We start from the raw sequence: 7,940 nt of genomic DNA, 5'->3' as shown, positions 1-7,940 counted from the left end.
CCTTGTTCAATCTCGTTACCGGCAAGTCACTTTACTCGTACCGTAATGCATGATCCCATGATCAACCACTTGGTCACATTGAGCTCATTATGATGATGCATTACCGAGTGGGCCCAGAGATACCTCTCCGTCATACGGAGTGACAAATCCCAGTCTCGATTCGTGCCAACCCAACAGATACTTTCGGAGATACCTGTAGTGTACCTTTATAGTCACCCAATTACGTTGTGACGTTTGGCACACCCAAAGCACTCCTACGGTATCCGGGAGTTGCACAATCTCATGGTCTAAGGAAATGATACTTGACATTCGGAAAAGCTACAGCAAACGAACTACACGATCTTTGAGCTATGCTTAGGATTGGGTCTTGTCCATCACATCATTCTCCTAATGATGTGATCCCGTTATCAATGACATCCAATGTCCATAGTCAGGAAACCATGACTATCTTTTGATCAACGAGCTAGTCAACTAGAGGCTCACTAGGGACGTGTTGTGGTCTATGTATTCACACATGTATTACGATTTCCGGATAACACAATTATAGCATGAATAATAGACAATTATCATGAACAAAGAAATATAATAATAACCATTTTATTATTGCCTCTAGGGCATATTTCCAACAGTCTCCCACTTGCACTAGAGTCAATATTCTAGTTACATTGTGATGAATCGAACACCCATGCAGATATGGTGTTGATCATGTTTTGCTCTAGGGAGAGGTTTAGTCAATGGATCTGCCACATTCAGGTCCGTATGTACTTTACAAATCTCTATGTCTCCATTCTGAACACTTTCACGAATGGATTTGAAGCGACGCTTGATATGCCTGGTCTTCCTGTGAAACCTGGGCTCCTTGGCAAGGGCAATAGCTCCAGTGTTGTCACAGAAGAGAGTCATCGGGCCCGACTCATTGGATATGACTCCTAGGTCGGTAATGAACTCCTTCACCCAGACTACTTCTTGTGCTGCCTCCGAGGCTGCCATGTACTCCGCTTCACATGTAGATCCTGCCGCAACGCTCTGCTTGCAACTGCACCAGCTTACTGCCCCACCATTCAAAATATACATGTATCCGGTTTGTGACTTAGAGTCATCCAGATCTGTGTCGAAGCTAGCATTGACGTAACCCTTTACGACGAGCTCTTCGTCACCTCCATAAACGAGAAACATATCCTTGGTCCTTTTCAGGTACTTCAGGATATTCTTGACCGATGTCCAGTGTTCCATGCCGGGATTACTTTGGTACCTTCCTACCAAACTTACGGCAAGGTTTACATCAGGTCTGGTACACAGCATAGCATACATGATAGACCCTATGGCCGAGGCATAGGGGACGACACTCTTCTTTTCTCTATCTTCTGCCGTGGTCGGGTATTGAGCCGTGCTCAATCTCGTACCTTGCAATACAGGCAAGAACCCTTCTTTGACTGCTCCATTTTGAACTTCTTCAATATGTTGTCAAGGTACGTACTCTGTGAAAGACCAATGAGGCGTCTCGATCTATCTCTATAGATCTTGATGCCTAACATATAAGCAGCTTCTCCAAGGTCCTTCATTGAAAAACACTTGTTCAAGTAGGCCTTTATGCTTTCCAAGAATTCTATATCATTTCCCATCAACAGTATGTCATCAAAATACAATATGAGAAATGCTACAGAGCTCCCACTCACTTTCTTGTAAATGCAGGCTTCTCCATAAGTCTGTGTAAACCCAAACGCTTTGATCATCTCATCAAAACGAATGTTCCAACTCCGAGATGCTTGCACCAGCCCATAAATCGAGCGTTGGAGCTTGCACACCTTGTCAGCATTCTTAGGATCGACAAAACCTTCCAGTTGCATCATATACAATTCTTCCTTAAGGAAACCATTAAGGAATGCCGTTTTGACGTCCATTTGCCATATCTCATAATCATAGAATGCGGCAATTGCTAACATGATTCGGACGGACTTCAGCTTCGCTACGGGTGAGAAAGTCTCATCGTAGTCAACCCCTTGAACTTGTCGATAACCCTTAGCGACAAGCCGAGCTTTATAGATGGTCACATTACCATCCGCGCCTGTCTTCCTCTTAAAGATCCATTTATTTTCTATGGCTCGCCGATTATCGGGCAAGTCAGTCAAAGTCCATACTTCGTTTTCATACATGGATCCTATCTCGGATTTCATGGCTTCCAGCCATTTGTCGGAATCCGGGCCCGCCATTGCTTCTTCATAGTTCGAAGATTCACCGTTGTCTAACAGCATGATTTCCAAGACAGGGTTGTTGTACCAATCTGGTGTGGAACGTGTCCTCGTGGACCTACGAAGTTCAGTAGCAGCTTGATCTGAAGTTTCATGATCATCATCATCAACTTCCTCTCTAGTCGGTGCAGGCACTTCAGGAACATTTTCTTGAGCTGCGCCACTTACCGGTTCAAGAGGTAATACTTCATCAAGTTCTACTTTCCTCCCACTTATTTCTTTCGAGAGAAACTCTTTCTCTAGAAAGGACCCATTCTTGGCAACAAAGATCTTGCCTTCGGATCTGAGGTAGAAGGTATACCCAATAGTTTCTTTAGGGTATCCTATGAAGACGCATTTTTTCGATTTGGGTTCGAGCTTTTCAGGTTGAAGTTTCTTGACATAGGCATCGCATCCCCAAACTTTTAGAAACGACAACTTAGGTTTCTTCCCAAACCATAATTCATACGGTGTCGTCTCAACGGATTTCGATGGAGCCCTATTTAAAGTGAATGCGGCAGTCTCTAAAGCATAGCCCCAAAATGACAGCGGTAAATCGGTAAGAGACATCATAGACCCCACCATATCTAATAGAGTGCGCTTACGACGTTCGGACACACCATTACGCTGAGGTGTTCCAGGCGGCGTGAGTTGTGAAACTATTCCACATTTTCTTAAGTGTGTGCCAAATTCGTGACTCAAGTATTCTCCCCCACGATCTGATCACAAGAACTTGATTTTCCTGTCACATTGATTCTCAACCTCGCTCTGAAATTCCTTGAACTTTTCAAAAGTCTCAGACTTGTGTTTCATTAAGTAGACATACCCATATCTACTCAAATCATCAGTGAGGGTGAGAACATAACAATAGCCACCGCGAGCCTCAACACTCATTGGACCGCACACATCAGTATGTATGATTTCCAATAAGTTGGTTGCTCGCTCCATTGTTCCTGAGAACGGAGTCTTGGTCATTTTACCCATGAGGCATGGTTCGCACGTGTCAAATGATTCGTAATCAAGAGACTCTAAAAGTCCATCTGCATGGAGTTTCTTCATGCGTTTGACACCTATGTGACCAAGGCGACAGTGCCACAAGTATGTGGGACTATCATTATCAACCTTACATCTTTTGGTATTCACACTATGAATATGTGTAACATTACGCTCGAGATTCATTAAGAATAAACCATTCACCAATGGAGCATGACCATAAAACATATCTCTCATATAAATAGAACAACCATTATTCTCGGATTTAAATGAGTAGCCATCTCGAATTAAACGAGATCCTGATACAATGTTCATGCTCAAAGCTGGCACTAAATAACAATTATTGAGGTTTAAAACTAATCCCGTAGGTAAATGTAGAGGCAGCGTGCCGAAGGCGATCACATCGACCTTGGAACCATTCCCGACGTGCATCGTCACCTCGTCCTTCGCCAGTCTCCATTTATTCCGCAACTCCTGCTTTGAGTTACAAATGTGAGCAACCGCACCGGTATCAAATACCCAGGAGCTACTACGAGTGCTGGTAAGGTACACATCAATTACATGTATATCACATATACCTTTAGTGTTGCCGGCCTTCTTGTCCGCTAAGTATTTGGGGCAGTTCCGCTTCCAGTGACCACTTCCCTTGCAATAAAAACACTCAGTCTCAGGCTTGGGTCCATTCTTTGGCTTCTTCCCGGCAGCTTGCTTACCGGGCGCGGCAACTCCCTTGCCGTCCTTCTTGAAGTTCTTTTTACCCTTGCCTTTCTTGAACTTAGTGGTTTTATTCACCATCAACACTTGATGTTCATTTTTGATTTCCACCTTCGCTGATTTCAGCATTGAATATACCTCAGGAATGGTCTTTTCCATCCCCTGCATGTTGAAGTTTGTCACAAAGCTCTTGTAGCTTGGTGGAAGCGACTGAAGGATTCTGTCAATGACCGCGTCATCTGGGAGATTAACTCCCAGCTGAGTCAAGCGGTTATGCAACCCAGACATTCTGAGTATGTGCTCACTGACAGAACTATTTTCCTCCATCTTACAGCTGAAGAACTTGTCGGAGACTTCATATCTCTTGACCTGGGCATGAGCTTGAAAAACCATTTTCAGCTCTTCGAACATCTCATATGCTCCGTGTCTCTCAAAACGCTTTTGGAGCCCCGGTTCTAAGTTGTAAAGCATGCCGCACTGAACGAGGGAGTAATCATCAGCACGTGACTGCCAAGCGTTCATAACGTCTGGGTTCTCTAGGACAGGTGCGTCACCTAGCGGTGCTTCTAGGACATAATCTTTCTTGGCAGCTATGAGGATGTTCCTCAGGTTCCGGACCCAGTCCGTATAGTTGTTGCCATCGTCTTTCAGCTTGGTTTTCTCTAGGAACGCGTTGAAGTTGAGGACAACATGGGCCATTTGATCTACAAGACATATTGTAAAGATTTTAGACTAAGTTCATGATAATTAAGTTCATCTAATCAAATTATTCAATGAACTCCCACTCAGATAGACATCCCTCCAGTCATCTAAGTGAAACATGATCCGAGTTAACTAGGCCGTGTCCGATCATCATGTGAGACGGACTAGCCAACATCGGTGAACATCTTCATGTTGATCGTATCTTCTATACGACTCATGCTCGACCTTTCGGTCTTCCGTGTTCCGAGGCCATGTCTGTGATGGGGAACATAGCAGAAATTCAAAATTTTCTACGCATCACCAAGATCAATCTATGGAGAAATCTAGCAATGAGGGGAAGGAGAGTGCATTACCCTTGTAGATCGCTAAGCGGAAGCGTTGCAAGAACGCAGATGATGGAGTCGTACTCGTAGCGATTCAGATCGCGGTTGATTCCGATCTAAGTGCCGAACGGACGGCACCTCCATGTTCAACACACGTACAGCCCGGGGACGTCTCCTCCTTCTTGATCCAGCAAGGGGAGAGGAGAAGTTGAGGGAGAGATCCGTCAGCACGACGGCATGGTGGTGGTGGAGCTCGTGGTTCTCCGGCAGGGCTTCGCCAAGCACCATGGAGGAGGAGGAGAAGGTAGGAGGAGGGAGGGCTGCGCCAGGGAAGAGGTCGCGGCTGCCCTCCCACTCCTCCACTATATATAGGGGCAAGGGGAGGGGGGGAGGCGCCCTAGGGTTTTCCCTAGGGGGCGGCGTCTAGGCAGATTGGATCTCCCTAGGGAAAATCCTAGGGAGACTTGCCCCCCAAGCCAAGCAGGTGGAGGCTTGCCTCCCAAGCCAGGTGGGGGCGCCCCACCTCCCCAAGTAACGTGGGAAAGGGTGTGGGGGGCGCACCAACCCTTAGTGGGCTGGTTTGCCCCTTCCCCTTTGGCCCATGAGGCCCTCCAACACTTGCCGGGGCTCCAGAAACACCTTTCGGTCATGCTGGCCATAGCCTAGTACCTCCGGAACACTTCCGGACTCCAATACCCTTCGTCCAATATATCAATCTTCACCGCCGGACCATTCCGGAGTTCCTCGTCACGTCCGGGATCTCATCCGGGACTCCGAACAACCTTCGGTAACCACTTACTATTTCCCATAACAACTCTAGCGTCACCAAACCTTAAGTGTGTAGACCCTACAGGTTCGGGAACCATGCAGACATGACCGAGACACCTCTTCGGCCAATAACCAATAGCGGGATCTGGATACCCATATTGGCTCCCACATGTTCCACGATGATCTCATCGGATGAACCACGATGTCAAGGATTCAATCAATCCCGTATTCAATTCCCTTTGTCTACCGGTATAGTACTTGCCCGAGATTCGATCGTCGGTATCTCGATACCTTGTTCAATCTCGTTACCGGCAAGTCTCTTTACTCATTCCGTAACACATCATCCCGTGATCAACTCCTTGATCACATTGTGCACATTATGATGATGTCCTACCGAGTGGGCCCAGAGATACCTCTCCGTCACACGGAGTGACAAATCCCAGTCTCGATTCGTGCCAACCCAACAGACACTTTCGGAGATACCCGTAGTGCACCTTTATAGCCACCCAGTTACGTTGTGACGTTTGGCACACCCAAAGTATTCCTACAGTGTCCGGGAGTTGCACAATCTCATGGTCTAAGGAAATGATACTTGACATTAGAAAAGCTTTAGCATACGAACTACACGATCTTGTGCTAGGCTTAGGATTGGGTCTTGTCCATCACATCATTCTCCTAATGATGTGATCCTGTTATCAACGACATCCAATGTCCATGGTCAGGAAACCGTAACCATCTATTGATCAACGAGCTAGTCAACTAGAGGCTTACTAGGGACATGGTGTTGTCTATGCATCCACACATGTATCTGAGTTTCCTATCAATACAATTCTTGCATGGATAATAAACGATTATCATGAACAAGGAAATATAATAATAACTAATTTATTATTGCCTCTAGGGCATATTTCCAACAGTCTCCCACTTGCACTAGAGTCAATGATCCAGTTCACATCGCTATGTGATTAAGACTCAAGGTCACATCCCTATGTGACTAACACCCAAAGAGTTTACTAGAGTCAATAATCTAGTTCACATTACCATGTGATTAACACTCAATGAGTTCTGGGTTTGATCATGTTATGCTTGTGAGAGATGTTATAGTCAACGGGTCTGAATCTTTCAGATCCATGTGTGTTTTACAAATCTCTATGTCATCTCCTAGATGCAGCTACCACGCTCTATTTGGAGCTATTCCAAATAACTATTCTACTATACGAATCCAGTTTACTACTCAGAATAATCTGGATTAGTGTCAAAGTTTGCATTGGCGTAACCCTTTACGACGAACTCTTTTACCACCTCCATAATCGAGAAAATTCCTTAGTCCACTAGTTACTAAGGATAACTTTGACTGTTGTCCTGTGATCCATTCTTGGATCACTCTTGTACCCCTTGACTGACTCATGGCAAGGCACACTTCAGGTGCGGTACACAGCATAGCATACTGTAGAGCCTGCGTCTAAAGCATAGGGGACGACCTTCGTCCTTTCTCTCTATTCTGCCGCAGTCAGGTTTCGAGTCTTACTCAATGTTCATACCTTATAACACAGCCAAGAACTCCTTCTTTGCCGATCCATTTTGAACTTCTTCAAAATCTTGTCAAGGTATGTATTCATTTGAAATTACTATTAAGCGTTTTGATCTATCCTTATAGATCTTAATGCTCAATACTCAAGTAGCCTAATCCAGGTTTTCCATTGAAAAACACTTTTCAAATAACTCGCATGCTTCCCAGAAATTCTACATCATTTCCGATCAACAATATGTCAACAACATATACTCATCAGAAATTTTATAGTGCTCCCACTCACTTCTTTGGAAATACAAGTTTCTCATAAACTTTGTATAAACCCAAAATCTTTGATCATCATCAAAGCGTATATTCCAACTCCGAGATGCTTACTCCAGTCCTTAGAAGGATTGATGGAGCTTCGCATGCTTGTTAGCATCTTTCAGGATTGTTAAAACCTTCTAGTTGTATCACATACAACCTTTCCTCAAGAAAATCATGAGGAAACAATGTTTTGACATCCTATCTGCAAGATTTCACAAATAATGCAGTGACTGCTAATATAATTCCAACAGACTCTTAGCATCGCTACGAGTGAGAAAGTCTCGCCGTAGTCAACTCCTTGAACTTGTCGGGAAACATCTTAATGACAAGTCAAGCTTTATTAATGGTGACATTTACCATCATTGTCCGTCTTCC

This window comes from Triticum aestivum, chromosome 1A (assembly GCF_018294505.1).
Source record: "Triticum aestivum cultivar Chinese Spring chromosome 1A, IWGSC CS RefSeq v2.1, whole genome shotgun sequence".
NCBI lineage: Eukaryota > Viridiplantae > Streptophyta > Magnoliopsida > Poales > Poaceae > Triticum > Triticum aestivum.
This window is presented reverse-complemented; position numbering follows the sequence as displayed.